Raw genomic sequence first — 25,873 nt, 5'->3', positions numbered from 1 at the left:
AGGAATATCCAGTTCTGGACTCGGTTTATAGACAACGTGTTTGTTGTCTGGAAGGGGGAACCGACTGAGTTCAAGCGATTTGTGTCCGACCTTAACAAAAACGAGATTGGACTCCGGTTTACCTCTGAACACAACTCCTCCAGTATTACCTTTTTGGATTCAAGGTGACAAAAGTCGGTGACAGATTATCGACAAATATATATAGGAAGACTACCGCTACTAATTCCCTCCTACACTGGAGTAGCTACCCCCCCCCCCCCTTAAACGGGGCATTCCAAGAGGGCAATACCTCCGGGTGAGTAGGAACTGCTCCAGTGATGAGTCTTTTTTTAGAGGCCAGGGCTCTACAGGACAGGTTTGTGGCCAGAGGCTATCCACAACCTGTTCTTAAGGATGCCTTTAAACATGCACTGACCAGGGACCGGAATGAACTAACTCCCAAAACCAGGATGACCGACTGCCCCCAACCCACCAGAATTATCTCTAACTTCGATGCTGCAAATCATGATGTGAAAAAAATTCTAAGCAAATACTGGCCCATCCTGAGAATGGACCCTGACCTCTCTGAGATTGTTACCGAACATCCAGCCGTCTCTTATAGAAGAGGGAGGAGTCTTAAGGATCGGTTAGTATCCAGCCATTTCACACCACCTGCCAAGATGGGTAGCAGGCTTGACCGAAAACCCATGGGCATCTTTAGATGTGGCGGCTGCAAAGCATGCAAGTATTTGACTACCGCGAAAAGCATCACAGGTTCGGTGACGGGGAAGACGTTCCTGGTTTGTGACTTTATTAACTGCAGATCTAAGGGAGTGATTTACTTGTGTCAATGTACATGTCCTATGGACTATGTCGGAAAGACAGTAAGGGAATTTAGAAGGAGAATTCTAGAACATGTCAATGACGTAAGGAATCAGGAGGCCACACCCGTGGCGGTACATGTCAACGATATCCATGGAGGTGATCCCAGGTCTCTTTGCTTTACTGTGCTTGAATTGGTACCTCCGTCTCCACGCGGGAGTGATTGGGACAGGAGGATCTTACAGAAGGAGAGTGAATGGATCCATAGACTCCGATCCCAATCCCCCCGCGGACCTAATGACAGACTAACTTTTTCATGTTTTTTGTGACCCTTGTTTTTGATTAGGTCACTCACCCGTTCATTAACTGAATGGCCTCCTGGCCCACTTCTGACGCATCCGGACTCTGTTCTCATCCTTTACCCCTTCCCCCTTTTTTTACCCCTCCCCTATAAACCCCTTGTAACTTTGAGGCTCGAGTGACTTTATTGCCCCCTAAACTGGGCCTGGTGTGTGAAGCACCAAAATATTAATTATTATGTACAGTGAATATTAACAGTTTCACTGTTGTAACCATAATCCCCTGATTTATCATGATAGGGGGTTCTAGATATCGAATATCGCAACGTGCCTGTTTCACTAGATGTCCTCCTTTTCTCATGCCCCACCCCCCATATGAATTTATGTGTCCTCAATTTGCCCCCCCTGGATCTGGCCCAATTATTATATTTATCATTTCCCTTGTTAGGTGGATCACCATTCATGAGTGTTTTGATGCCATGTGACTGGGTCTGAACTATATGTAGGACCTCTTGGTATCATTGTGTCATTAACACTAAACATCCTGATAGATCTTGAATTTTATTAGTCATTATTATATTGATGCAATATAAATATGTCCAGAACTTGGCGGAGGACAATAGGAAGTCACCTGCATTCCATTTACCGGATGAGTTTTGCGGTTCAATAGGATGGTATCAGTCCTGTACCTTTACTTAACCGGCCAGCCGACATGCCACGATGCGCTCCATACTGGAACGCATGGACCCAGGAAAGGACGTCACAACTTTGGGCCATTGCCGGAAGTAGAGAGTGCGGCGTGCGTTCCACAGTGGAACGCATGCTCTGGTCATAGGGAATAGACACAGCGCCTAGACCGATACCGGATATCCGGGCGTGCGTTCCACAGTGAAACGCACGCTCACATCGATGACTTTTTCAACATTGTGATCCTCACTGGCACATGTTTTATCAATGTATAAATGATTGGGGGCAAGCTTTATAAGGTGGGGCTGACTTGAGAGGCTCAACATTGGACCCTAGGAGGACTAGAATTGGGGGAAGCGCCATTACAGGCTCCAACTGTGAGTAATCCCTGAAAACACTCTCTTGGTACAGGGGTAGGCTACTGCTTTATGTAAGCTCTGATGTACGCTCTCTACCATGTAGGGGACCCACAATTAACAGGCCACCTATCCTGGGCTGATGTTTATCTTATCAATAGCGTATCCAAGTCTATCGTATTACTAAACATACATGGATGCGAGCTTTGGTGGACACTATTATCCTCATGGTGACGCATAACCTGGTTGGCTTTTGTGCAACACACTTTGTTTATATGTACACTGAGCTATCCCCTGACACAAAACCTACCTTGAATTCGACTCATTTGTGATATGTGTTCACATATCAGTGGATGCGATATCTACTCTTCCTCCTTCTCCTCCTAGGATTATCATCTGGTCCATTTTTTTATTTCACTGTTGCTTGTGATTTGACACCACTGTATGTTGAACGGCTATGAACACCCACTGTACGGATACCCTACTATAAGTTGGGTCTCCTTTCGTTCGATTTTCTTTAGTTTATTTTCATCTGTACATAAATTTATTTACCCCCTGATGATCCCACACCGTGGGGGAAACGCGTTGGAGTTAGCCACAGAATTAGTCTGTGATATCAAATACTATTGTATGAGGGTGTCTTTAAAAAGTCAGTCTGATGCACCATGTACCTCTTGGTGGTTTACACCATTAGGGTTGTATATATTGTGCATTTTCTATTGTTTGTTTGGTCCTTTCTGTCTGGATGTATATGAGTCCGCCGTTAGATTGATAACGACTAGCCCATATATAATAGGGCAATCCAGGAGTTGCTAGCCTAGGATCAAGGACAGGGGGTCCCCACCATAAGGGGTCGTCCCTGGGCAGAGGGCTTAGCCTCAGGGCATGCATCTAGGGACAGTTCCCCCATCGAGTTAATGAGCATGCTATATTTCCGGTGGATCCATATACATCAGGACATCAGTGGACCTCTATTTGTTGTGTAATTACCATTAAAAGTTAATCTCTTTATAAGGGTTATGATCTAGCTGGACTTTAGTACTCTTTACCCCTTAACACAATATATAAAATCCTATTTAGAATTGCTGGACTTTAAGCTGGAGAAAGGTTTGAGTATCTAGAACGTCCTTAATTAGGATACATCATCTGCTCCAAAGGGTTGTGTATGGACCCAGATAAAGTGTCCATATGACTTAATGCCCTCCAAAGATTTCTTGGATTCACTAATTATTGCCGTCTGTTCAGTCAATACTAGTTCCAGGTAGTTGCACCCCTAACTGTCCTCACAGAGACTTTCAACCATTTCAAGTCCTGTTTTCTACAGCACCAGCTCTCCACCACCCAAATTCCAAAAAGCCATTTTCCTGGAGGTCAACAGGGGACATTTATCAAGACTGGCATTGCCATACGCCATATTTGATCTCTGTGCGCCAAAGTGAGATGCGCCCAATTTGTTAAGTGGAAGATACTAAGGGCTGGCATAGACTTCAGCTATAATCTACTCTGGCGTAAATTGAAGTAAGTAACTGCGCCAAGCCCGTCCCTTTTCTTGCCACTTTGCAAAAGTGAAAAGCTCAAAAAGTCACAAATTATGGTGCAAATATGGCATGCGATAATTGTAAAGATAATTATATGGCACTTACTAATATAGCCTTTGTTGATATTCTATGCTATTTCCTACATTTCATCAGGTATATCCCCTTATTGCACTGTCCACACAAAGGTCCTGTTCATAAAATGGCTGTTGATCTAGGGTCATATGACCAGGAAAATCACACAGTCTCCTCAAAATACACTGCCATCTCATGTTTTATGAATAATCAACAGAGGCTATACAGGGAGTGCAGAATTATTAGGCAAATGAGTATTTTGACCACATCATCCTCTTTATGCATGTTGTCTTACTCCAAGCTGTATAGGCTCGAAAGCCTACTACCAATTAAGCATATTAGGTGATGTGCATCTCTGTAATGAGAAGGGGTGTGGTCTAATGACATCAACACCCTATATCAGGTGTGCATAATTATTAGGCAACTTCCTTTCCTTTGGCAAAATGGGTCAAAAGAAGGACTTGACAGGCTCTGAAAAGTCAAAAATAGTGAGATATCTTGCAGAGGGATGCAGCACTCTTAAAATTGCAAAGCTTCTGAAGCGTGATCATCGAACAATCAAGCGTTTCATTCAAAATAGTCAACAGGGTCGCAAGAAGCGTGTGGAAAAACCAAGGCGCAAAATAACTGCCCATGAACTGAGAAAAGTCAAGCGTGCAGCTGCCAAGATGCCACTTGCCACCAGTTTGGCCATATTTCAGAGCTTCAACATCACTGGAGTGCCCAAAAGCACAAGGTGTGCAATACTCAGAGACATGGCCAAGGTAAGAAAGGCTGAAAGACGACCACCACTGAACAAGACACACAAGCTGAAACGTCAAGACTAGGCCAAGAAATATCTCAAGACTGATTTTTCTAAGGTTTTATGGACTGATGAAATGAGAGTGAGTCTTGATGGGCCAGATGGATGGGCCCATGGCTGGATTGGTAAAGGGCAGAGAGCTCCAGTCCGACTCAGACGCCAGCAAGGTGGAGGTGGAGTACTGGTTTGGGCTGGTATCATCAAAGATGAGCTTGTGGGGCCTTTTCGGGTTGAGGATGGAGTCAAGCTCAACTCCCAGTCCTACTGCCAGTTTCTGGAAGACACCTTCTTCAAGCAGTGGTACAGGAAGAAGTCTGCATCCTTCAAGAAAAACATGATTTTCATGCAGGACAATGCTCCATCACACGCGTCCAAGTACTCCACAGCGTGGCTGGCAAGAAAGGGTATAAAAGAAGAAAATCTAATGACATGGCCTTCTTGTTCACCTGATCTGAACCCCATTGAGAACCTGTGGTCCATCATCAAATGTGAGATTTACAATGAGGGAAAACAGTATACCTCTCTGAACAGTGTCTGGGAGGCTGTGGTTGCTGCTGCACGCAATGTTGATGGTGAACAGATCAAAACACTGACAGAATCCATGGATGGCAGGCTTTTGAGTGTCCTTGCAAAGAAAGGTGGCTATATTGGTCACTGATTTGTTTTTGTTTTGTTTTTGAATGTCAGAAATGTATATTTGTGAATGTTGAGATGTTATATTGGTTTCACTGGTAAAAATAAATAATTAAAATGGGTATATATTTGTTTTTTGTTAAGTTGCCTAATAATTATGCACAGTAATAGTCATCTGCACACACAGATATCCCCCTAAAATAGCTAAAACTAAAAACAAACTAAAAACTACTTCCAAAAATATTCAGCTTTGATATTAATGAGTTTTTTGGGTTCATTGAGAACATGGTTGTTGTTCAATAATAAAATTAATCCTCAAAAATACAACTTGCCTAATAATTCTGCACTCCCTGTAATAATAAGTGTCATATAGTCATCTTAAATAGAGAAGACCGGAATACACCTTTAATTGTAGCGGGCCAAAAGGATTACATTTCTTTCATGTGGTTTCTTTTTCAAGAAACTTACCGCAACAGAGAGAAACTACTCCATGAGAAATTGTTTACTGCTGACCGTGAAACTTGCCTTGGAGGAATGGTGTCATCTCTTGGAGGGAGCCAAATTTACTATGACCATATTTGTGGATCCCAAAAATTACCTATACCTCTAATGCTGTGAAAGGGCTGTGTACTAGCTTGTACACACTGTAATACCTTTTGGCGCAAAACCACAATAGCGAATATCATCTTTTTAGAAATATTTATTTGTTCAGGTGACAACGCGTTTCAGAGTAAAAATACTCCTTTATCAAGTCTTAGGGGCCGGGTATACACGATTGACAGGGCTGGTCCAATTAATGGTGCCGGGTCCTGTCCGTGTGTAGTGCGGATGAATCCTCGTCAGGCACAATGGACACTATTCTTCTCTTATTTAAGTTGAGCCAATGCTGTCTCCACATCCCTTGACACTTAGGACTCCTTAGGCTGTAGATCATTGATCCTAAGTGCATGCTAACTGCTGTTAGCATCACACCTGTAATTTCTCCAAGGGGATGTTCTTTTGTACCTGAAGATTGTCACCACAAATCCTTGCCACAGGCTCACTTCCCTTGAAAAATACACTATTCAATTAATTGAAAGTATTGTGGTCCAAAGAAGAGAAGATGAATACCTAAACATTCACGCTCCTCTTCTCAAGAAATTCTGCTCCAGGTATTCTCTTCATTCTTTGTTGAGTTTTTCTGGGAGGAGCCCTAAGGGGGATACTGATACTCACCCTTCCCATGCTATGGCCATTCGTTCCTTTATTAACATGGCTGCTAAGCAACCTTTAGCTTCACCCTTCTCCCCTGCACAGAAGCTTCATTCCATTATCTTAGCAGCATCGGGTTATCATGGAACTTGGTGCTCAAATATGACATCCTTATTGTCATATTTAGATCTAGCATCAGTGTTAAAACTCTCCTACTGTACTTTTGTTAGTTCCTGACTACCATATTGTTGCTATTCCAGATTTGCCTCTATATTCTTGCTTAACCCATTCACCTGGTACCTGCAGCTCCACAATTTTGACTTGTTTTGAACTTCCCTTCTCTCTATGCCTTTGGTTATCCTGCTCTGTACCTGTTGCCAACCTTTTCCTGTCTCTGGACTATGCTTCTGCCTCTGCTACAGTGAGCATCACCTGGGGATACAGTACAGGAAAGTCCATACTTACTTGCAGGGTTTAGGTGAAAAATGGATAATCCTTTAGACTCTACAACCCGGTTTAGTCTGCATGATAGCACAAACATTGGTACCTGATTTTACTGAGGATGATAAGATGCAAGAAAGGTTCCCTGGGAAAGACAATGAATTACTTCTAGGATTCCTCTGTAGTAGGACAACCCCATGAATTTGATTCTTGGTTCTCTAAACCTTTTAATTTCTAATGTCACAAAAAAACAAGGTCTACCCGAGATTGTTTAAGGGAGTAGCAGCATCTAGGGATGTTGAATCCTCTCTGGGTTTTTTCAGTTTCTTTTTTTCCCCACAGACTTCATCAAAAGCACCAAATCTTCTTGTCCTACTGCTAGTGTTGGCCATAATCTGATGGTACTAAAAGCTGCAAAAGCTTTTGTTAATTTTATCCAATGTAAAGCTTGCTGGTCCTATTCCTGGAGAAGCTCATTGGCATACCTTTAGAACCATAAGATCTTTGATTTTGAAAAAAAATAGACCATGTTAAATCTACAAGAAATATTGTGGGAGTTCTTGTTCATTAAAGGGGTTGTCTCACTTCAGCAAGTAACATTTATCATGTAGATAAAGTTCATACAAGGCACTTACTAATGTATTGTTTACATTCCCCATATGTCTACTTCATGTTTGGATCATTTTGAGAATGACATTTTAGTTTTTGGGGACGTTACAAGGCTTAGAAGTTTAGAAGCAAATTTTGAAATTTTTCTGAAATTTTCAAAAACCAAATTTTTAGGGACCAGTTCAGGTCTGAAGTCACTTTGTGAGGCTTACATAATAGAAACCACCCCATTTCTATATACTACACCCCACAAGGTATTCAAAACTGATTTTACAAATGTCATTAACCCTTTAGGTGTTCCACAAGAGTTAATGGCAAATGGAGATGAAATTTGAGAATTAAAATTTTTGGGAAAATTTTCCATTTTAATCTATTTTTTACAGTAACAAAGCAAGGGTTAACAGCCAAACAAAATGCTATATTTATTGCCCAGAATCTGTAGAAATTGCAGAAACAATGTGGCTGTAAACTACCGTACAGGCACACGGTAGGGCATATAGGAAAAGGTGCGCCGTGTGGTTTTTGGAAGGCAGATTTTTCTGGACTGGTTTATTTACACCATGTCCCATATCAAGCCCCCCCTGATACACCCCTTTAGTAGAAACTCTATAAAAGGGACCCCCATCTAAAAAAACTACACCCCTCAAGGTATTCAAAACCGATTGTACAAACTTTGTTAACCCTTTAGGTGTTCCACAAGAGTTAATGGCAAATGGAGATGAAATTCAAGAATTTCAATTTTTGGGCAAATTTTCCATTTTAATGCTTTTTTTCCAGTAACAAAGCAAGGGTTAACAGCCAAACAAAATGCTATATTTATTGGCCTGATGCCATTAACTCTTGTGGAACACCTAAAGGGTTAATGACGTTTGTAAAATCAGTTTTGAATACAGTGAGGGGTGTAGTATATAGAATGGGGTGGTTTCTATTATGTAAGCCTCGCAAAGTGACTTCAGACCTGAACTGGTCCCTAAAAATTAGGTTTTTGAAAATTTCGGAAAAATTTCAAGATTTGCTTCTAAACTTCTAAGCCTTGTAACGTCCCCAAAAACTTAAATGTCATTCCCAAAATAATCCAAACATGAAGTAGACATATGGGGAATGTAAAGTAATAGCTATTTTTGGAGGTATTACTATGTATTATAGAAGAAGAGAAATTAAAATTTGTAAATTTGCAATTTTTTCCCCAATTTTTGTAAATGTTGTATTTTTTTATAAATAAAAATGTTTTTTTTGTTACTTCATTTTACCAGTGTCATGAAGTACAATATGTGACAAAAGAATCTCTGTATGGCCTGGATAAGTCAAAGCGTTTTAAAGTAATCACCACTTAAAGTGACACTGGTCAGATTTGCAAGTCTGAAGTCACTTTGTGAGGCTTACGTAATAGAAACCACCCAAAAATGACCCCATTCTAGAAACTACACCCCTCAAGGTATTCAAAACTGATTTTACAAACTTTGTTAACCCTTTAGGTGATCCACAAGAATAAATTGAATATAGATACAATTTCAAAATTTCACTTTTTTGGCAGATTTCCCATTTTAATAATTTTTTTCCCAGTTACAAAGCAAGGGTTAACAGCCAAACAAAACTCAATATTGGGTTCAGGTAAAAGAGGCCGTGATAAGTCAGCTGGTGTTAGTACAAAAGGAGGTCCGTAGGAATATTTTAGATAGAATACTTGATTTAGGGGGTGGGAGGGTGTCGATTTCCACAATTTACACTGATATGAGGAAAGAGGACGGGATTAGGGATAGATCTAAAAGTTTTGGGAAATGGGCTGAGCAGTTAAATGATAATGATATTGGACAAAAGATATTGAAAGGATGGGAAGCTATCAGGAGGCATGTCATTAATGAGTCGTGGAGAGACACTTAGGTTAGGCTTATGTATAGAGCCATATATGGCTTTAATATCCCTCCACATACAGCTAAGCCAGACCTAATAACCAACTGTCCGAAGTGTGGTTTGGGATACACCGACTTATTCCATGGCATTTGGAATTGCCAGTATAGCAAGCAATTGTGGGAAGAGGTAGGGGAATTGGTCAGGAGGTTTTGGGGAAGGGAGTTTATATTGACCCCCCAACTGTATTTATTTCATTATGAGCATGAGGAGGGTGGTCGAGGAGGTTTACCCCGCTTATTTCATACTTTATGTATGATAGTGAAACGAAGTCTCCTACAAAAATGGCTTCAAGTCTATGCTCCGGGATTGCAGTTCATAATAGAACAATTAAAAAATGTATTTTATTTGGAAAGGTTAAATACTCTGGATGCGAAAAAATGGCAAGCTAAGGGGTTGTTCCAAAAATGAACACCATTTATTATTCATTGTATGTCTGACGAAGACATACAATGAATTATGAAACCGTTCACACTCACTGAATGGTACTTAGAGGGTCAACTGAGGGGGACGTTGGGCCGCCTGTTACTCCAGTCTCCTAGCTTATCTTAGGTATATGGAAGGCTTGCTTGATTATGTGAACATATTTTGGCTGCTTGTTTTGACTGACCTTTATTTATGTATGCATAATGCCCCTATGTGTATTTTGTTGAATTGCTATTTTTGCACTCACGGTGCTGTTCTATGTTCAGAGGATTACACTCTGGATGTGATGTCTGTTTGTTGTAAAATAATAAAGAATTATAAAAAATAAAATCAATATTTATGGCTCTGATCCTGTAGTTTACAGAAACACCCCATATGTGGTCGTAAACCGCTGTACGGGCACACGGCAGGGCGCAGAAGGAAAGGAATGCCATATGGTTTTTGGAAGGCAGATTTTGCTGGACTGTTTTTTTGACACCATGTCCCATTTGAAGCCCCCCTGATGCACCCCTAGGGTAGAAACTCCAAAAAAGTGACCCCATTTTAGAAACTACGGGATAAGGTGGCAGTTTTGTTGGTACTATTTTAGGGTACATATGATTTTTGGTTGCTCTATATTACACTTTTTGTGAGGCAAGGTAACAAGAAATAGCTGTTTTGGCACCGTTTTTATATTTTGTTATTTACAGCATTCATCTGACAGGTTAGATCATGTGGTATTTTTATAGACCAGGTTGTCACGGACGCGGCAATACCTAATATGTATACTTTGTTTTAATTTATGTAAGTTTTACACAATGGATTTCATTTTTTAAACAAAAAAAAAAATCATGTTTTAGTGTTTCCATAGTCTGAGAGCCATAGTTTTTTCAGTTTTTGGGCGATTATCTTGGGTAGGGTATGATTTTTGCGGGATGAGATGACGATTTGATTGGCACTATTTTGGGGTGCGTATAACATTTTGATCGCTTGCTATTACACTTTCTGTGATGTAAGGTGACAAAAAATGGCTTTTTTTTACACCGTTTTCATTTTTATTTTTTTATGGTATTCACCTGAGGGGTTAGGGCATGTGATATTTTTATAGTGCAAGTTATTACGGACGCGGCGATACCCAATATGTTTACTTTTTTTAATTTATGTACAAACCGGATTCCAAAAAAGTTGGGACACTAAACAAATTGTGAATAAAAACTGAATGCAATGATGTGGAGATGGCAAATGTCAATATTTTATTTGTAATAGAACGTAGATGACAGATCAAACGTTTAATCCGAGTAAATGTATCATTTTAAAGGAAAAATACGTTGATTCAAATTTTCACGGTGTCAACAAATCCCCAAAAAGTTGGACAAGTAGCAATAAGAGGCTGGAAAAAGTAAATTTGAGCATAACGAAGAGCTGGAAGACCAATTAACACTAATTAGGTCAATTGGCAACATGATTGGGTATAAAAAGAGCTTCTCTCAGAAGCCAAGATGGGTAGAGGATCACCAATTCCTACAATGTTGCGCAGAAAGATAGTGGAGCAATATCAGAAAGGTGTTACCCAGCGAAAAATTGCAAAGACTTTGCATCTATCATCATCATCAACTGTGCATAACATCATCCGAAGATTCAGAGAATCTGGAACAATCTCTGTGCTAAGGGTCAAGGCCGTAAAACCATACTGGATGCCCGTGATCTCCGGGCCCTTAAACGACACTGCACCACAAACAGGAATGCTACTGTAAAGGAAATCACAGAATGGGCTCAGGAATACTTCCAGAAACCATTGTCAGTGAACACAATCCACCGTGCCATCCGCCGTTGCCAGCTGAAACTCTACAGTGCAAAGAAGAAGCCATTTCTAAGCAAGATCCACAAGCTCAGGCGTTTTCACTGGGCCAGGGATCATTTAAAATGGAGTGTGGCAAAATGGAAGACTGTTCTGTGGTCAGACGAGTCACGATTCGAAGTTCTTTTTGGAAATCTGGGACGCCATGTCATCCGGACCAAAGAGGACAAGGACAACCCAAGTTGTTATCAACGCTCAGTTCAGAAGCCTGCATCTCTGATGGTATGGGGTTGCATGAGTGGGTGTGGCATGGGCAGCTTGCATGTCTGGAAAGGCACCATCAATGCAGAAAAATATATTCAGGTTCTAGAACAACATATGCTCCTATCCAGACGTCATCTCTTTCAGGGAAGACCCTGCATTTTTCAACAAGATAATGCCAGACCACATTCTGCATCAATTACAACATCATGGCTGCGTAGGAGAAGGATCCGGGTACTGAAATGGCCAGTCTGCAGTCCAGATCTTTTACCTATAGAGAACATTTGGCGCATCATAAAGAGGAAGGTGCAACAAAGAAGGCCTAAGACGATTGAACAGTTAGAGGCCTGTATTAGACAAGAATGGGAGAGCATTCCTATTTCTAAACTTGAGAAACTGGTCTCCTCGGTCCCCAGACGTCTGTTGAGTGTTGTAAGAAGAAGGGGAGATGCCACACAGTGGTGAAAATGGCTTTGTCCCAACTTTTTGGGGATTTGTTGACACCATGAAATTCTGATTCAACATATTTTTCCCTTAAAATGGTACATTTTCTCAGTTTAAACTTTTGTTCCGTGATTTATGTTCTATTCAAAATAATATAATAGAAGTTGGTGGCACCTCCACATCATTGCATTCAGTTTTTATTCACGATTTGTATAGTGTCCCAACTTTTTTGGAATCCGGTTTGTAAGTTTTACACAATGATTTCATTTTTGAAACAAAAAAAAAATCATGTTTTAGTGTTTCTATAGTCTGAGAGCAATAGTTTTTTCAGTTTTTGGTCGATTATCTTAGGTAGGGTCTCATTTTTTCCAGGATGAGATGACGGTTTGGGGTGCAAATAACTTTTTGATCGCTTGCTATTACACTTTTTGTGATGCAAGGTGACAAAAAATTGTTTATTTAGCAAAGATTTTTATTTTTTACGGTGTTCATCTGAGGGGTTAGGTCAGTGATGGGGAACCTTTTAGAGACAGAGTGCCCAAACTGCAACCCAAAACCCACTTATTTATCGCAAAGTTCCAACACGGCAATTTACCCTGAATACTGCAGTCCAATATAGAATATTTTCCATATACTTTATTATTCAGCTATAATAGCCTGCCTACATGCAATGCGCTGTCTGTGCAGTTCATAGTGCTCCGTGCGCTGATGAATGGCAGGAAAAGTCTAAGGCATATTGGTACATCATCAATTTTTTTTCAGTGTGTGGGTGCCCACAGTGAGGACTCTGAGTGCCGCCTAAAATTGGTAAAAAAAAAAAAAAAGTTGACATATTAGGTATCGCCGCGTCGGTTGTACTTTTTGTGATGTAATGTGACAAAAAAATTGTTTATTTAGCACAGTTTTTATTTTCTACGGTGTTCATCTGAGGTGCTAGATCATGTGATATGTGTGTCGCAGGAGGGGGATATGGAAGGACACCACTACTCAGTGCGACACGTGCCCCGATCATCCGGGCCTCTGCATTGACGGTTGCTTCAGGGAATATCACACTTCCATGGAGTACTAAATTTGTATCCCAATTTAGCACTGACATCGGATAAAAAAAAAACTGGTTCTCAGACTTGAGACACCCAAGTAAACTAAAATAATTTATTAAAAGTAGAGATATTAGGTATCGCCGCGTCGGTAATAATCTCCTCTATAAAACTACCCCATGACCTAACCCCCCAGATTAACACAGTCCAGAAAAAAAAAATATAAAAGGTGCAAAAAAAGTTTTTTTTTTGTCACCTTACATAATAAAAAGTTTAATAGCAAGCGATCGAAAAGTCATATAGCCCCCAAAATAGTGCCAATAAAACCATCATCTCATCCCGCAAAAAATACGCCCCCACATAAGATAATCGGATAAAAAAAAAAATATGACACTTAGACTTTAGAGATACAAAAAATTTTTGGGGATCAAAAAGGATAATATAGTCAAAAACCTAAATAATTGTAAAAAAAGTAGACTTATTAGGTATTGCCACGTCCGTAAGAATCTCCTCTATAAAAATACCCCATGACCCAACCCCCCAGATTAACACGGTTAAAAAAAGAAAAAAAAAACTGTGCCAAAACCGCTATTTTTGGCACTTTTCCATTTCAATCTATTTTTCCCGGTAACAAAACAAGGGTTAACAACCAAACAAAAGTTTAAATTTATTACCCTGATACTGCAGTTTACAGAAATGCCACATTTGTGGTCGTAAACTGCTGTATCAGTAAAAGGGAGGCCGCAAAAGGAAAGGACCTTTGATGGCCTTTCTTATTGACACCATGTCACATTTGAAGCCCCCCTGATGCCCCCCTAGAGTAAAAACTCCCTAAAAGTGACCCCATCTAAGAAACTACACCCCTCAAGGTATTCAAAACTGATTATACAAACTTTATTAACCTACGCCATGACACTACCACCACCATGCTTCACTGATGAGGTGGTATGCTTAGGATCATGAGCAGTTCCTTTCCTTCTCCATACTGTTGGTACAAGTTGACCTTGGTCTCATCTGTCTATAGGATTTTTTTCCAGAACCGTCAATGCTTTTTTAGATGTCTTTTGGCAAACTCTAATCTGGCCTTCCTGTTTTTGAAGCTCATCCATGGTTTACATCTTGTGGTGAACCATCTGTATTTACTCTGGTAAAGTCTTCTCTTGATTGTTGACTTTGACACACATACACCTACCTCCTGGAGTGTGTTCTTGATCTGACCAACTGTTGTGAAGGGTGTTTTCTTCACCAGGGAAAGAATACTTCGGTCATCCACCACAGTTGTTTTCCGTGGTCTTCCGGGTCTTTTGGTGTTGCTGAGCTCACCGGTGCGTTCCTTCTTTTTAAGAATGTTCCAAACAACTGTTTTGGCCACGCCTAATGTTTTTGCCATCTCTCAGATTTTTTAGATTTTTTTTTAGCCTAATGATGGCTTGCTTCACTGATAGTGACAGCTCTTTGGATCTTGACAGCACCTGATTCCAAATGCAAATAGCACACTTGAAATTAACTCAGGACCTTTTATCTGCTCATTGTAATTGGGATAATGAGGGAATAACACACACCTGGCCATGGAACAGCTGAGACGCCAATTGTCCCATTACTTTTGGCCCCTTAAAACATGGAAGGCACATATGCAAACTGTTGTAATTCCTACACCGGTCACCTGATTTGGATGTAAATACCCTCAAATTAAAGCTGACAGGCTGCAGTTAAAGCACATTTCATTTCAAATCCATTGTGGTGGTGTATAGAGCCAAAAATGTTAGAATTGTGTCGATGTCCCAATATTTATGGACCTGACTGTATGTTGGGCTGGTATGGCATGGACCCTCCAATTTCTACTCCGTTTAATGATTACATTGCAATTGCCGAGTTAAATACTCCATAACTAGGAAAAATAAAAAAGAGACTGTGCTTCCCTGACTTGCATACCTCCCAACTTTTAAATTTAGTGGGATATAAATTTGAGGCCTAGTATTTAGGCTGGGTGACCGGTATGGATTTACTAACAGAATTAGACTTGGAAATGCACAGTAGCGTGTGTGTGAAGTTATTCTGAATGACCCTATGTGCACCTTGAATATTATATACCCTTTTAGGGATAGATTTCAAATAGCTCTGATATAGCAGAAACCACTAAATTATGAAATAGCTAAATTGGGAATTGTATTTCAACCCAGAACAAAAAATGTGCTTTGGCGGACACTAAATAACTTGCCCATCCACAACAGGACAGCGGTAACGACAGATTTAGCGGGATATAAATTTGAGGCCTAGTATTTAGGCGCTGGGTGACCGGTATGGATTTAGTGACAGAATTAGACTTGGAAATGCACAGTAGCGTGTGTGTGAAGTTATTCTGAATGACCCTATGTGCACCTTGAATATTATATACCCTTTTAGGGATAGATTTCAAATAGCTCTGATATAGCAGAAACCACTAAATTATGAAATTGCTAAATTAGGAATTGTATTTCAACCCTGAACAAAAAATGTGCTTTGACGGACACTAAATAACTTGCCCAGCCACAACAGTACAGCGGTAACGACAGATTTAGCGGGATATAAATTTGAGGCCTAGTATTTAGGCGCTGGGTGACCGGTATGGATTTAGTGACAGAATTAGACTGGGATATGGCCAAAAAATAACCACACTATTGCTGGTTAAATGCACTTGGTGTGACAGCTTGACCAACCACACTACTGAGGGTTAAATGCACTTGGTGACGGGCGCAGCTTGCCCCTGATGTAGTATATGGCCAAAAAATGAACAGACTATTGCTGGTTAAATGCACTTGGTGTGACAGCTTGACCAACCACACTACTGAGGGTTAAATGCACTTGGTGACGGGCGCAGCTTGCCCCTGATGTAAACAGACTATTGCTGGTTAAATGCACTTGGTGTGACAGCTTCACCCTGATGTAGGCTTTAGCCAAAAAACAACCACACCATTGAGGGTTAAATGCACTTGGTGACAGGCGCAGCTTGCCCCTGATGTAGTATATGGCCAAAAAATAAACAGACTATTGCTGGTTAAATGCACTTGGTGTGACAGCTTCACCCTGATGTAGGCTTTAGCCAAAAAACCACCACACCATTGAGGGTTAAATGCACTTGGTCGCAGCTTGTGCTGGCGCACCACAAGACACAAAATTGCCGCCGATCACCCCAGAAAAAAGTGACTGACAAACAGTCTGGACAGGCTAAAAACAGTGAGCAATTGAATTTCAGCAGCTCAATGATGCACAGCTGCAGATCGATCGATTAATCAAGTCCTTTGGAGAAGTTAATCTGCCTAATCTCGCCCTACTGTCGCAGCCGCAACCTCTCCCTACGCTAATCAGAGCAGAGTGACGGGCGGCGCTATGCGACTCCAGCTTAAATAGAGGCTGGGTCACATGGTGCTCTGGCCAATCACAGCCATGCCAATAGTAGGCATGGCTGTGACGGCCTCTTGGGGCAAGTAGTATGACGCTTGTTGATTGGCTGCTTTGCAGCCTTTCAAAAAGCGCCAAGAAAGCGTCACAAACGCGCCAAGAAAGCGACGAACCCCGAACCCAGACTTTTACGAAAATGTCCGGGTTCGGGTCCGTGTCACGGACACCCCAAAATTCGGTACGAACCCGAACTATACAGTTCGAGTTCGCTCATCCCTACTCAGAAGTGCTACATTATATATAATAATTGAGAAGTACCTCGCTCATATATAGTACTGCAAACAGCTACAACCCTCAATACCTCACACAGTGATCATAATGTATAACTGACCACATATATCTGTACCCACCCATCTATTGTAACTCGTACATCAGTACACTGTGTATGGCTGTACATACTGCATCTATTATACCTCGTACCTCATATATCAGTACTCTGCTATATATATACTATATATCTGTACACACTGCATATATTATACCCCATACCTCACATATCAGTACTCTGCTGTATATACTATATACCTGTACACACTGCATCTATTATACCTCGTACCTCACATATCAGTACACTGCTGTATATACTACATACCTATGCATACTGCATTATACACTATACCTCACATACTAGTACACTGCTAGATATACTATATATGTGTACCCACTGCATCTATTATACCTCCTACCTCACATATCAGTACACTGCTGTAGATACTATATATCTGTACACACTGCATCTATTATACCTCGTACCTCACATATCAGTACACACTGCATCTATTATACCTTGTACCCCACATATCAGTACACTGCTGTATATACTACATACCTATGCATACTGCATTATACACTATACCTCACATACTAGTACACTGCTGGATACACTATATACAGTATGTGTACCCACTGCATCTATTATACACTATACCTCACATACTAGTACACTGCTAGATATACTATATATGTGTACCCACTGCATCTATTATACCTTGTACTTCACATATCAGTACACTGCTGGATATATTATATATCTGTACCCATTGCATCTATTATACCTCGTAACCTCACATATTAGTACACTACTGTATATAATATATATCTGTACACACTGCATCTATACACTGCTGTATATACTATACATACACACCCACTGCATATATTAGATGGTATAATAGATGCACTGGGTACAGGTATATAGTATATCCAGTAGTGTACAGATTTGTGAGGTATAATAGATGCAGTGGTTACAGCTACAGTGGCTATACAAAGTCTACACACCCCTGTTAAAATGTCAGGTTTCTGTGCTGTAAAACAAATAGACAAAGATAAATCATTTCAGAACTTTTTCCACCTTTAATGTGTCCTATAAACTGTACCACTCAATTGAAAAACAAACTGAGATATTTTAGGTGGAGGGAAGAAAACAAAAAAAAACTAAAATAATGTGGTTGCATAAGTGTGCAGACCCTCTTATAACTGGGGATGTAGCTGTGTTCAGAATTAAGCAATCACATTCACAATCATGTTAAATAGGAGTCAGCATAAACCTGCCATCATTTAAAGTGCCTCTGATTAACCCCAAATAAAGTTCAGCTGCTCTAGTTGGTCTTTCCTGAAATTTTCTTAGTCGCATCCCAGAGCAAAAGCCATGGTCCACAGAAAGCTTCCAAAGCATCAGAGGGATCTCATTGTTAAAAGGTATCAGTCAGGAGAAGGGTACAAAAGAATTTCCAAGGCATTAGCTATATTATGGAACACAGTGAAGACAGTCATCATCAAGTGGAGAAAATATGGCACAACAGTGACATTACCAAGAACTGGACGTCCCTCCGAAATTGATGAAAAGACAAAAAGAAAACTAGTCTGGGAGGCCACCAAGAGGCCTACAGCAACATTAAAGGAGCTGCAGGAATATCTGGCAAGTACTGGCTGTGTGGTACATGTGACAACAATCTCCCGTATTCTTCATATGTCTGGGCTATGGGGTAGAGTTGCAAGACGAAAGCCTTTTCTTACCAAGAAAAACATCCAAGCCAGGCTACATTTTGCAAAAACACATCTGAAGTCTCCCAAAAGCATGTGGGAAAAGGTGTTATGGTCTGATGAAACCAAGGTTAAACCTTTTGGCCATAATTCCAAAAGATATGTTTGGCGCAAAAACAACACTGTACATTACCAAAAGAACACCATACCCACAGTGAAGCATGGTGGTGGCAGCATCATGTTTTGGGGCTGTTTTTCCTCAGCTGGAACTGGGGCCTTAGTTAAGCTAGAGGGAATTATGAACAGTTCCAAATACCAGTCAATATTGGCACAAAACCTTCAGGCTTCTGCTAGAAAGCTGAGCATGACAACGACCCAAAACATACATCCAAATCAACAAAGGAATGGCTTCACCAGAAGAAGATTAAAGTTTTGGAATGGCCCAACCAGAGCCCAGACCTAAATCCGATTGAAAATCTGTGGGGTGATCTGAAGAGGGCTGTGCACAGGAGATGTCCTCGCAATATGACGGATTTGGAGTGTTTTTGCAAAGAAGAGTGGGCAAATCTTGCCAAGTTAAAATGTCCCATGCTGATAGACTCATACCCAAAAAGACTGAGTGCTGTAATAAAATCAAATGGTGCCTTAACAAAGTATTAGTTTAAGGGTGTGCATACTTATGCAACCATATTATTTTATTTTTATATTTTTTCTTCCCTCTAGCTAAAAGATTTCAGTTTGTTTTTCAATTGAGTTGTACAGTTTATAGGTCACATTAAAAGGTGGAAAAAGTTCTGAAATTATTTATCTTTGTCTCATTTTTTTACATCACAGAAATCTGACATTTTAACAGGGGTGTGTAGGTATGTGAGGTATAGGGTATAATAGATGCAGTATGTACAGGTATATAGTATATCCAGCATTGTACTGATATGTGAGGTATGAGGTATAATAGATGCAGCTTGTACAGGAATATAGTATATACAGCTGTGTATTGATATGTGAGGTACAAGGTATAATAGATATGTAATATATACAGCAGTGTACTGATATGTGAGGTATAATAGATGCAGTGGGTACAGATACATAGTATATTCAGCAGTGTACTGATATATGAGGTATAATAGATGCAGTAACTAGGTATTTAATATATACAGCAGTGTACTAACATGTGAGGTACAAGGTACACTGCCTGTCCAAAAAAAGTCGCCACCAAAATTTTTTTATGTCACACCGCCTTTAGCTTTGATTACGGCACGCATTCGCTGTGGTGTTTCGATAAGCTTCTGCAATGTCACAAGATTTATTTTCATCTAGTGTTGCATAAATTTTTCACCAAGATCTTGCATTGATGATAGTAGAGTCTGACTGCTGCGCGAAGCCTTCTCCAGCACATCCCAAAGATTCTCAATGGGGTTAAGGTCTGGACTCTGTGGTGGCCAATCCATGTGTGAAAATGATGTCTCATGCTCTCTGAACCACTCTTTCACAATTTGAGCCCGATGAATCCTGGCATTGTCATCTCGGAATATGCCCGTGCCATCAGGGAAGAAAAAAATCCATTGATGGAATAACCTGGTCATTCAGTATGTTCAGGTAGTCAGCTCACCTCATTCTTGGAGCACATACTGTTGCTGAACCTAGACCTGACCAACTGCAGCAACCCCAGATCATAGCACTGCCCCCACAGGCTTGTACAGTAGGCACTAGGCATGATGGGTGCATCACTTCATCTGCCTCTCTTCTTACCCTGATGCGCCCATCACTCTGGAACAGGGTAAATCTGGACTCAACAGACCACATGGCCTTCTTCCATTGCTCCAGAGTCCAATCTTTATGCACCCTAGCAATTTTAAGCCTTTTTTTCTGGTTTGCCTCACTGATTAGTGGTTTTCTGACGGCTACACAGCTGTTCAGTCCAAATCTCTAGAGTTCCCTTCGCATTGTGCGTGTGGAAATGCTCTTACTTTGAATATTAAACATAGCCCTGAGTTCTACTGTTGTTTTCCTTCGATTTCATTTCACCAAACGTTTAAGTGATCGCCGATCACGATCATTCAGGATTTTTTTCCTGCCACGTCTTCCTCAAATACGAATTTTTAATAATGCGTTGGACAGTTCCTAACCCAATTTTAGTAGTTTCTACAATCTCCTTAGATGTTTTCTCTGCTTGATGCATGCCAATGATTTGACCCTTCTTAAACAGACTAACATCTTTCCACGACCACGAGAGGTGTCTTTCGACATGGTTGTTTAAGAAATGAGAAGCAACTCATTACACTATTTGGGGTTAAATAACTTGTTGCCAGCTAAAAGATAATCACCCATGCAGTAAATATCAAATAGGAGGCTCATAACCATTTGCTTAGTTAAATCCAGGTAGCGACTTATTATTATTATTTTTTTTGGACAGGCAATGTATAATAGATGTAGTGTGTACAGATATATAGTATATACAAGCAGTGTACTGATATGTGAGGTATGAGCTGTAATTTATGCCTAACCGTTTCTGAGAGTATACCTCTAAAAATGTGGTCTCTTTGCACTGCATTTCATAGTTTTCCCACCAGATGGCACTGTTTCTCTAAGCTAGCTTTAGAGTTGACTTTAAAGCAACTTTCACAAAATAACCTTAGATTGTCAATTTGACATGCCATCAATGCCTGAACCATGTGAATAATGCAGTCACTGGGGTATCCACTGATGGTTTTTCAAACATTGTTCCCAACCTAGGTGCAATAACTAGCACACTGCCTGTAAGCGTCAGACCTCTCCGATGAGAAAATAATGGTATATCAGGGGAGACCCTTTTTAAATTGTTTTATTAACCAAATTTGTATTTTCTAAATAAGCAACCATGGCCTTAGAACAAAACAAAAAAAAAAATGGGAGGGTGCTATACAGCTCATCAGACATGTTAGTGGGGGAAAAAAGGGCTTCTTTAAGAACATCTCACTGTAAAAGTAGCAGCAGAGAGATTAAGCAACCTCCTCCCCCACCAATTTGCCCCTTCTACCATCAGTTGTAATCTTCTGGCAGGAAATGTGGCTGTCATCACCATTGGAGGTAAGGTACACATTAACTTAAATGGCAGATACATTTTTAGAATTGGTTTAATACTGAATATTCTATATTTTGGCCCCATAAGAAGTTCATTTTCATCATTAAGATGGTCATACAACAATTAGGTCCTCTTCACCTGGGACTGCAGGAATCAGTCAAATGACCATATAGTAATATATATATATAGATATATATATATATAAATTTATTAAACTATATAAAAAAAAACTAAATAAAAAGATAAGAGCAAAATAAATAGCAAAATGCATTGACGTTATTCAAACACATATGGCACTAATATACTGCGATCAATTTTTCTATTCAGTATTCCGAATATAATATATTACTCCTAGGTATGGTATTCTGTCACTTGTATAGCACCAAAAAATAGTAATATATTTCCTTGGATGGTCCTGTTGTATATCACAGTTATTAATCAGCCATCCATTAATACCTCAGGGATTCCCAGTCCCGTTGTTGCATTTAAATGTTCTTATATAATAATTCATCTTTCTCAATTTTCCAAAGGACACTCTATAACATGGTATGTGCAAGCGAGCGGTCGTTATACTGACGGTTAGTACACTACCACTTGTAGATTCTGCGTTGTAATGTTTGCGGCTCCGTTGTCTATGCTGGTCGAGTTAGAGTGGCATTTGGGATCTGAGGCTTTGTGCCGTGCTGGAGGGCTGAGAGCCGCACGCTGGGGAAACAGGCCCCCTAAAGCCTGCTGTGGACTACTGGAGGCAGAACTGCCAGCAAGGTGATTTATGTTATATGAACTTTCCATTGTGTGTGAATTAACACCAAGACTGCAAAGTTACTTGCTGTTTTGTGCAATTGCCTCAAGTGTGAATAAACATTGACGTTTTGACTTGTATTTTACCTCTGTACTGTGCCCGCTTACCCTATGTACCAGAGCGAAACCCCACACTATCTTAATCTATCTATATCTATCTATCCTAATATCTATATATATCCATCCATCATAATCTATCTATCTATCGTAATCTATCCATCTATCTTATTTTGCTCCTCATGGCAGGTGACAATGAATTTTATAGCAGGACACGGAGGCTCCTATTGCTATCTCTTTTCTTTACTGAGAACCAATAGCAGCAAAGAGAAAACATGTGATACAGAAAGGTAGCCCTGGAAACCGGCCCCTCCCCTTACAACAGCCCTAGTATAATAGTCCAGTAAGCCGTAAGTCCATCCTCTTTCTTTGCTGCTGCCACCTAGTTAAGTATATCTTATTGTATGTGCGCTGTTTTCACTGACTGGTAGTTTCTTTCCGTTAGTGTTTTTATGCTTGTTCTGTCTTTCATATTCCCCCCCCCCCCGGCTTTGTTCGCCGCACCTGCTATTCTATTTTTCTTAATCTAGTACGGTTTACCCTCTTTTCCCTCTTCCCGCTCTTCGGCCATCTTTGCTCCCCTTTCTTTTTCGGCTGGTCCGGCCGAAGTATCGCGTAAACTCGAGCGACGCGAGATCTCGCAACCTCTCGAGTCCTTCCTTCCGCATCTCGCATTGGCGGCCGAAACATCGCGTGATTTCGACCGCCATTGCCTCATTGTTCAACAGACATCGCCGGAGTAGTTTCTAGCCTAGGCTCTCTCTCCTTTTTCAGCCGTTATAGGGTCCATATATACGCTCTCTCTCTCTCTCTATAATATATATATATATATATATATATATATATATATATATATATATATATATATATATATATTCATATTAATATTAGGTATCACACCTCTGCTAGTTTGGGTGATTTACCCACTCTAGCCCCACCATATTCCTTTAGATTCTGCCATTAACCTTCATTATCTGCAGTTATGCAGTTATGCAGACTGGGAGTCCCCCCCCCCCCCCCCCCAATGAGCCTGGTTCCCCATTATCTTCTGGGGATTCTGGATCTGTTACAGAGGACGCCCAGACATTAGCGCTGCAGCGCTCTGTGTCAGTTGCCATTAAGGCAGCTATGGGCTCTATGTCCTCGGCCATTAGCCAATCCATTTCCGAAGCCCTTATGGCTCATCCCTCTTCATCCAGATCCCAAGGACACCCTAGGACGGCTGGGATTCTCCCTCCAAACTCTGAAACTACTGCCTCTAGAAGTAAGATCACTGGTGTTAATCCTTACACCCATGATAGCGCGCTTATGTCGCGCAAGAAAGCCTATCCGCGCCAGGCAGAAAAGGCACGGCATTGGAAATGCGCCAGAACGCAACCTGACACAGAATCCATATCAGAATTCGGATCAGACGAGGGGGTTCAGGCTGACGCCACTGATAGTTCAGAGGAAGACTTTATGAACGAGGATTTAGTCCCACCCATACCACCTTCTGTTGTAGCACCGATTAGTCACTCCCCGGCTGTGGTTGCTACTGAACCCTCAGTTTCCCTTTTAGATCCAAACGGGGAACCCCTCTTGGATCCGAATGCCCTCCATCATCTGAGATCTGCGGAATGGCTCCCATCAGACCATATAGCAAAATATTTAGAGGCCTAATAAGGCAACCCCTTAGCAAAGAGGCTCGCAATAAGTTAAGAGCGGAATGTCCTAGACCACTCATACCTAACAAGGTCTGTGAGAGCCCGAAAAAATGTCCCAATTTCTGTCAAAATCGGGTTGGAATCCCCGCAAAGAATTGGAGTCGGCTCTGAGAGCCTCTCAGGACAAACTCCTAGATATTATTGTCCCCTTGACAACATTTTTTGAAATGGCAGAATCTGCCAGAGCTGAGAGTAGACTGGTAGACCCGGACGTACTCCGAGGTAGTGTTCAGCAAGCTGTCTGTATAGCTGGCAACATAAACACCTCCCTTTCCATTGAAAAAAGAAAGGCCATTCTTTTTAAGATAGAACCGAAGCTCTCCAACCGAAGCTCGGATGGACCCTAAGACTAACATCCGTTCAGTCTCGTACCCCAGTTTTCCTTCTTTCCCAGCGCTCTGTCCGGTTGCCTGTCTTAAGGAGTATGAATCTCGTACGTCGGTGCATCGCGCACCGACGTGTCCGCAGTTAGTTATTTCTCTCCTTCCGTCGCCCTTTTGCTCCGGTCACCAGCAACACCTTGGCCCAGTGGGTTAAATGGGTCATGTCCTTAGCGGGGGTAGACACCTCTGTTTTCACGGCACACTCCACTAGAGGGGCGGCGGCTATCGGGATGGCAATCTCAGGGGCGCGATTGGAAGACATCATGAGACTGGCGTATTGGTCCCGAGTTTCCACCTTTAGGGACTTTTATTTTCGTCCTCCACCACACTCTTTTTCTCTGGTTATGGGTCAGCTTTGAACTCGCAATAGGAGCCTCCATGTCATGCTATAAAATTGCATGATTTTCCAAATTTTATGTAGTAAAGTCATAATTTTATAAAAGACATGGACGCGAGTATTGCCCCATCCCTTTTGTATACCTGCCCTGGGATACTAAGTTTGTGTCATATGATTAGTACTTTGTATTAGTATTGTGCCTTACAGTATTATGCCTTACCTTACTTAACATGCATCTATTTGTCCTATAAATCCACGTTTCATGTTTTTATGTCTTCACAGGATAAGTGGATGACTTCGGGAGAGCGTGACTAAAAGTTTGTGGTTTCCAGTTTTTTCACCAAGTTCTTGGAAGTTCTAGTTTCCGATGTTGTTGGAGGATGAGACTTCAATGGTTGGAAGATTTCTCACAGGTTCTTGAGTTCCTGTTGGGTGTCATTTACCAAAGAAAGAGGATGGACTTATGGCTTACTGGACTATTATACTAGGGCTGTAAGGGGAAGGGCCAGTGTAACATTATATTTCCTTACCTCGTGAGATTTCCCTACCCTCGTCACTTCCGGTCGCACCGGACATGACGTGAGGAGGTGTGCCGCGCAGGCGCACAACGACGGGGTAGGGAAATTTCACAGCAGAGTGCGCATGCACCGGGAGCCTCGCCAGCGGTTAGGGTAGGGAAAAATTATGGTCCAGTGCGCAGGCATGGTGATCGGATGGATGTTCTCAGCTGGACACCGGCCGACACGGTACATGCGCCGGGAGCCTCACCAGCGGTTAGGGAAGGGAAAAATTACAGGCCGGTGTCCAGCTGAGAACATCCATCCGATC

The 25,873-nt window shown here is 41.2% G+C and overlaps 1 long non-coding RNA gene across 2 annotated transcripts in view; it reads left to right on the top strand.

Moving 5' to 3' along the window:
• Positions 1-25,643, top strand: part of LOC122935021 — a 50,869-nt gene extending 25,226 nt beyond the window's left edge. The window contains exons 2-3 of one of the 2 annotated variants that reach the window (XR_006388764.1): positions 22,295-22,342; positions 25,328-25,643. This is a non-coding gene — a long non-coding RNA (uncharacterized LOC122935021). The remainder of the gene's footprint in view (positions 1-22,294; positions 22,343-25,327) is intronic. The other variant, XR_006388763.1, reaches the window with a different exon arrangement.
• Positions 25,644-25,873: the final 230 nt, after the last annotated feature.

This window comes from Bufo gargarizans, chromosome 4 (assembly GCF_014858855.1).
Source record: "Bufo gargarizans isolate SCDJY-AF-19 chromosome 4, ASM1485885v1, whole genome shotgun sequence".
Classification (NCBI taxonomy): domain Eukaryota; kingdom Metazoa; phylum Chordata; class Amphibia; order Anura; family Bufonidae; genus Bufo; species Bufo gargarizans.
This window is presented reverse-complemented; position numbering and strand designations above follow the sequence as displayed.